The sequence below is a fragment of the Lutra lutra genome, chromosome 3 (genome assembly GCF_902655055.1).
Source record: "Lutra lutra chromosome 3, mLutLut1.2, whole genome shotgun sequence".
Lineage (NCBI taxonomy): Eukaryota > Metazoa > Chordata > Mammalia > Carnivora > Mustelidae > Lutra > Lutra lutra.
Genome location: NC_062280.1, coordinates 46174100 through 46181293, shown reverse-complemented (window position 1 = coordinate 46181293; position 7194 = coordinate 46174100). Strand labels below are relative to the sequence as shown.

Below are 7194 nucleotides of genomic sequence, written 5' to 3'. Positions count from 1 at the left end.
CGGGGCGCCGCCGCGCCGCCCGCACGCAGGTGTGCATGCCCGGCCGGGGCCCCCCCGCACACCTGTCGCAGGTCCTCCCTCCCTCCGGGAGACACCCGTGACGCGAGAGCAGTAGGCGTGCCGCGGCCGCAAGACTGAGGGCGCTGCGAAGACAGAAGCAGGTCGGGGCCGGGGCCCCTGCGCGCCCGCGGACCGACAGCCCGCCGAGGGTCCGGCGGGACTCGAAGGGCCACTCCACACAGCCCAAAGCACCCCGACCCGGCAGCCCCAAGTGCCGACTAGTCGACGGTGACTAGCGCTCGCTCCAAGACTCGCCGGCGGCGCAGGTACGGTGGGCCCAGCTTCCGCCCCGGGACAGGCCCGCCGGCCCGTGCCCCCCGCCCCGGAGGCCGCGTTCCCGCCGCGGGGCAGGGCGGAGCCCGCCGCGCCTGCGCACTCGTCCTCTGAGCCGCCCGTGCGTCCCCGGGAGCACGCCGCACCACGTGACCGCTGCCAGTAGCCAAGATGGAGGCCGCGGACAGGCCCCAGCGGCCTCCTGCCTCAGCCTGAGCACAACTGTGCGTCCGCTAGGCGCTCAGGCACGCGATCCTGACCACTAGACCGGCGCACAACAGTTCTCCGGGGCTGCTGAGTGGAGCTCGCCAGGGCGAGGGCCCATGTTTACAATCACAACCCGCTCGACTCCCTGCGCTTTCTCAACCGCGAAGCGCCCAGCGGCTGGCGCCTGGAGCGTCCTTTGATAACCCCGCCCCCTAGGATTGGCATCTCGGGCAGCCAATGGGGACCAGGAAGTGTGCTGGAAGGCGGGCAGAGGCGGAGCATCCCTGCCTTTTGTAGGGCATCTGGCCTGGCGGTTGGTGGCCGTGGGACGAGGGGCGGGAGCACACGGGGCGGTACTCGGGGCCCCAGTGGGCCAATGGAAGGACGGCCGGGCGGCCGGGGAGGGCGGCCGGAGGGCGGGGCCGAGCCGTAATTGACGAGCTCTTCGTTAGAAATCGGGCAGGGGGGAGGGGCCCGAGAGGGGAGGTGATGCAAGGCTGGCGCAGCCAATGGCTGCGGAGCCGCCGGCTGGGGGGCGGGGCCGAGGCGGCTGACGGGCGTCGGGCATGGCCTATCAGCTCCCAGCTCTGTGCTGGAGGGGGGAGCGGCATCATGGTTCAACGTGGGTCAATTTTTTGTGAATGAGGAGGGGAGGTTGTGGGGCCGCCGCCGCGGAGCACCGTCCCCGCCGCCGCCCGCGCCCGAGCCCGCGCGCCCGCCTGCCCGCGCCGCCGCCTCAGCAGCCTGGGCCCGGCGCGCCGCGGCCGCGTCCCCGCTGTCGCCGCCGCCCGAGCTCCCGCCCGCCCGCCCGCCGCCGGCGGTGGTGGTGGCGGCGCAGGCTGAGGAGATGCGGCTCGGAGCGCCCGCGCGGGGCTAGAGCGCCCGCCCCGCCGCCGCGGTAAGCGCACCCCGGCCCGGCCCCGGCCCGCGGGCCATTGTCCGCCCCCCGCCCGCCCCCGCCCGCAGGCCGTCGGCCCCACGCCCCCCCTCCAACCTTCACCCCCCCGCCGTCGCCGGCCCGGCAGGTGGACTCCCGGGTCCGCGCCCCGGCCCCGGCCCGTGCGCAAGGCCGCGCGTGGCGCCCAGCCCGTGGGTTTCCGGAGCGGGAGCCCGAGCCCGTCCTGCACCCTTCGCTGCAGCCCGGCGGCTGAGGCCGGGCCCGGACCGCCGGCTGGCCTGGGGGGAGGGGGGAGCACGCGCCCGGCGCCCGTCCAGGCCGAGCCCTCGGCAGGTGGGCCGGGGGGCGCCCGGAGCCGGGCGGGTGCCGTTTATGTAACTTTGTCCAGGGCTGTGAGTTTGCAGAAAAACGTCCCTGCCCGGGGCTCGCGGCGCGGGTGCCCCGGTCCGTGACGGGAGGGGTGGGGGTGCTGCCCGCGCCCCCGGCTGGGTGCCCGCAGGCTTTCCACAGGCCGAGATGTGGCCCCGTCCTGCCCAGACAGTGGGAGCCGCGTTTCCCGACATTGCAAAAGCACACCACGGGATTGTAAGCAAATTATCTCGTATTTACATTTAACGTTGGAATATTTGACACTGTTACAGCACGAGACCGCGCGTATCAGTTGGAAAGGCCGGGGGTGGAACCCAGTGTACTCATTTAATGCACATCAAAAATTTGTAATAACTTGCAGCAGCTGATATGAGTGTTTTCTTTATTGCATGTTGTAAATTGACCTGCTGTGACACAATTTTCAAATAAAGCGTTGCAGAAATTAAACTTAAGTTATTTTAAAACTAATGACTTTCTTAACTAAATCTTAATTGCATTACTGTAGAGACCTGCCTAATTGCTTGGTGAGAGCCGCGCTGCCTGCCCTCCGTGAGGGAGGAAGGGGCCTGGGTAGTTACTTTGCTTCCTCTCTTTTCTCTACTCAGGCTTTTCTGTTTATTTCCCACAAACCACCTATGCATGGAAGGCCTGGGAGTAAACATGTAAACAGCCCTCACCCAGTGCCAGCCCAGCAAGATTCTGGGAATGCTGGTGGGTTTGCACCTTGGCCTGGTTTCACTTTTTCTTTTGTAATACGATCGTGGTTGCCTGGAGTTTTAATTGCCTGTGATAATTCCGCGCATTAGGTTAGGGATGGTTCTATGAAACTGATGTGGTTTCAGAATCGAGCCAGGGAAGGTGGTGGTTGGTGACGATCAGGGAGAGGAAGGAGAGGCATTGAATCAGGAAAACTCAGCTGCTTGTACACGAATATACACTCCAGCAATTACAAAGCAACAAAAGTTATTGCAGAATTTTGCAGTAACTATGGCAACACAATTACTCTATTATAATTGGAAATGCAAAATGCCACCCTGTTAGAAGTTTCATCAGAATGGAGTTTTGGATATCAAAAATAGGCAAGATTTAATTTTTTTTTTCAGGTAGCTCCTGAGAATTCTAAAATCTGTGTTCAATTATCTATTTTTAAGACTGATCAAGCTTTCCCAGATATTCTACTCCCTTGGATCTGTGGCATCTTTCCCCAGAATTCGCATTTGTGTGGGAGGCAAGTATTTTCCTGCCTTAAAAACCACACACCCTGACACATTGTAAGACTTCTATAGCTTTCTGGGTTCTGGGCTTTTATTTTAAAGATCAGATACCATTCTAAAGAGAGCGGTAGTCAGAAGAGGAGCGGGATTAATGCAGCAGGCAGATGGAACACTGCCCTCTTTAGGGTTAGTTGCATTCTCCGGCAAGCTGGCAGCAGGAGAGCCTCTGGGGGAGCCTCTGGGGGAGCCCTTGGGGCTGGGGGTGTGGGGGGTGGCGAGCAGATGACTGTGGACTCTGGTCAGCCTGGATGGCCTAGGGAGCAAGGACAGATGTGACCACAGCAGCCCCGAGCCAGAATGTTCTGTGGTCAGCAGCTTCCCAGCCCTGCAAAATCAAACTGTCCACATGCCATGTTCTCAGAGGCCTTGGGGGCTGTTGCTGTAGCAAGGTCGACAGAGCGGCATGGCACCCTGGCCATGTGCCACTGGAGTGGCTGATCTTGACTTTCAGAGGTCAGAAACCTGCTTTATAAGGCTGTCCCTCTTGATGTGTACCAGGGGGACTCCAGTTCTGGAAGTTTCCACACGTTGTGGGGTTGCTGCAGTTTAATTTCGTTATAACTCTTTCCTTTTAACTACTGCATATTTATGCCCAGTAATCGACTTCCATTTCCCAGCTTCATTGTGAGGTTTCAATGCAGCATGAATGGCTTTGAATTTCTCATCCTTTGATGTTGGGGGTGGCACCAGAGGAAAGGCGACTTTATGCCGTCTTAATTGCCAGAGCAGAAGAAACATTTCATCACTCCTGTAGAATCCGGCCATACCGTTCTCTATTGAAAACGGCTGGGCTTTCATCGCTCAGAAGCTTCCCTGAGTAATAGATTAATACCTGATGTAGGGAGCCGGGGCGGGGGGGTGGAACGCAGGGAACGGGAGACAACTGCTGCGCTGGGAGGCCCCGGGCGACAGGCTGTGGCCAGGCTTGCGTTCCTGGACCAGAATCGATGACTGCAGCTGGGGCTAGGGGCCCGGCCCAGCCTCCATGTGCGTGTGTGTGTGTGTGTGTGTGTGTGTGTAAGTGTGTGTATAAGCTTCAGATTTTGCCCTCACTCTGCAGCCTGTGAAGCTGGGCCCCAGCCCCTGCTCTTCTCGCCAGGGTGCGAGTCCTTGCCCTCTCCGGAGCAGCCCCCCATTGATCCTGGGGTGGGAGGGGCAGGCATCAAGTTTGGGAAGGAGTTTTGTTTCCATCTCAGACAGTCAGCATGTGCTGGGGTGTTAGGGGGTTCGGGGCCACTGGTCTTGACCTCAGAGAAAGGTGTAGCATCATCTGGTTCAAGTCAGTCCATGGCAGAATTGATGCTGCATTTTAACAGATCTTGACAGCATATGTTTACAGAGTGTTCCTTTTGGGGAAAAAAAGTCCCGAAGTAAGATCTGTGAGTTCTCTTCCGAAGATCAGTTTTCTCTTCTGGGGTCTGTTTAGGGGTGCAGGCTGGGCCGTGGCATCTGCGGCCAGTTGTATGCCTTTTCTGACCTGCCTCCTACTTCATGTGCCAGAGGGAAGGTCCAGGGCCCTACATGGGTCACCTTTCCTGTGATCATCCATGTAACGTCGGGACAGATCACCGTCTGCATCACTCAGTGTGGAAACTGGAACATCTCCTAGTGAGCAGGTCGTACCGCTAGCTGGTGATTGTAACAGACCAGTAGCTAATGTTTCGTGAGCACCTGCTTGGGGCCACGTTTTGTTGTTAAGTACTCGGTCGTGTGCATCCCATTTCCCTCTCCCAGGGCCTTTTGAAGCGGTTGCCACTGGGCCCGCTTTGCAGAGGAGGAACCAAAGAGAGAAGTGGAAATGGAGCATCTGGTACTCCTGGCTGTATCAAGTCCCAGATGCTGATTCTCCCTCTCTTCCTGGCCTCTGCAAAGCTCAAATTCAGTGTTGCTTAGGTGTTTGGAAGAGCATACATAGCCTCTTTGAGAAGATGTCTGTTGGGAAGATCTTTTGGGTTCAGTGGGGTCTGGGAAGTAATTCAGGTTTTCTCATGTTGTCTGCTGTCATGTGTGTGGCATCGTAGGACTGGAAGGGATCTTAACAACTGTGTCAGCTGATGGTCGTTGCATCCTGTGCTTGGACCTTCTGAGCCTGTCTGAGGGTCGGCAAGGATGGTGGAGGGCAATTTGGACTCCACGTCCATTTCAACCAAAGCACTTTGGCCTTCACTATTTTGTCTGCAGGATTGCCTTGGAAGATTTTATTGGAAGAAAGCATACTAAGGACCAAAGACTTTGAAAAACTACCAATTTAATCTATTCTTACTGTCACACCAAGCCAGAAACCTTAAAAATAAAATACTGACAGACTTAACAGCATAAAAATTAAAGAAGATTCTTTTTGGCAGAAGATTCCATAAGTGAGGTTCAGAGACAATGAGAGAAGTATATAACAAGACGTGCCTATGTGAGCCTAATAGCTAATACGTAAAGAGCTTCTGCAAACCAATAAGGATGAACATCCCTATTGTAAGTTGAGCAAAGCCCATAAATAATACAAATCACATGAGCTAATGTAAAAAGCTTAGCTTTATTAATGGACGGTTTCAGGTGAAAGAATCCATTTATGCCCACAGTATCAGCAGAGGTTGTTTGATAACACCTGTTGGTTGGTATCACAATTCCTATCTTCCATAGTTTCTGTGAAATCAAAATAAATTATTATGTGGCAAGTACTTAGAATGGGGCATGTAGTGAGCACAATGAGCCAACACAAGTGTTGGCTGTTACTGTTATTTGTTCTCTAGAGAGCAAATGGTAATTACTTAATTACTCTCCAGAAAAGTTTTATGTGTCAAAAATTGAAATGGTGGTTTCTCTGATCCCAGTAATTCTGCTCATTGGGACGATTTATTCTTGGGAAAGAATATGATAGGTGCTTAGATACCCAGATAGGTACAGGGCATGTTATGAATAATGTATCACCACATTACTTATAAAGGCGATACTTATTAAATACCTTTTGGTATTTTCATCCTGTAGGATGTGGGTGTGCAAGCTCACAGACCAGAAACGTTTGGTGTGTTGAGAAAGTAGGTCTGAGCAGTAGTACCAGGAGGTCTCTTATTATTATTATTATTTTTTAACTACTTGGGTCTCTAAAGTGATAATGGTGGTCTTCTGGGGTGTCAGGGAGATGGGATGTGAGGGACTATCTTGACTTTACATAGATGTTGGTACTGTGTACACTTTTGCTCTGAGTGTGTATTACTTTTTTTTTTTTAAAGATTTTATTTATTCATTTGACAGACAGAGATCACAAGTAGGTGGAGAGGCAGGCAGAGAGAGAGGGGGAAGCAGGCTCTCCACTGAGCAGAGAGCCCGATGCGGGGCTTGATCCCAGGACCCTGGGATCATGACCTGAGCCGAAGGCAGAGGCTTTAACCCACTGAGCCGCCCAGGCGCCCCTGAGTGTGTATTACTTTTTAATAGTAATGCTTTTTTTTTTTTTTTAAGCCTGGTATTACCATTGGGGGATAAACACTCTTCAGCTTCATTATTTATAAAGAAGAAAAGCCAAGTCCTTGGGAAGTTGATAAATATACTTAGCATTAGAAGAATTAGGGGATTTGTTTCCCTGACTCACCTGTAAGCTCTCCTGGTGGGGAGCTGGCCTCCTGGGTCTGGGCAGTCCTGATCTGGTCCATGCCATTAGTCATAGCCTAAGTGGTCTCCTTCAGAAGTAGATCTGTCCAGTCCATTCCCTTGCTCAAAACCCTGTCCTGGCTTCCTATTGTTCTTGGGCCCTGGGAGTTCTGTCCGATCCTGGCCTCTGTTGGACCAGCCTTCCTGTCCTGTTTGCTGAGCCTCAGCCCCTTGCCTGCTTTGCTTTGCTTTGCAAGCCCCTTTCAACCCAGAGACCTGGTACACGCTGTTCCCGTTCCTCCCCGCCAGCTTTCTCCATCTCCTCCTTCCCTGACCCTCATGGGTACAATTCCTTCAGTCCCCTGACACACACAAGCCCAGCATCCTTTTTACCCCTTCCTCACAGGATCCAGTTGTGGAATACCAGTAGCCTTCTGGGTCATTGTAGTTGAGGGTCCTCTCTCCCTCACTGAGTGTTTCGTGGGGTGGAGGCACTCTGGGGCTGACTGGTGGGGTGACTGAGGAAGGGGC

General features: G+C 54.8%; 1 protein-coding gene across 2 annotated transcripts in view; it reads left to right on the top strand.

Annotated features, from left to right (window-relative positions):
• Window positions 1–1171: 1171 nt before the first annotated feature.
• The window catches only part of HDAC4 (histone deacetylase 4), a 284239-nt gene continuing 278216 nt past the window's right edge, over window positions 1172–7194 (top strand). For both annotated transcript variants that reach the window (XM_047721543.1, XM_047721544.1), the window contains exon 1: window positions 1172–1438. The gene's annotated coding sequence lies outside the window, so the exon portion shown is untranslated. The remainder of the gene's footprint in view (window positions 1439–7194) is intronic.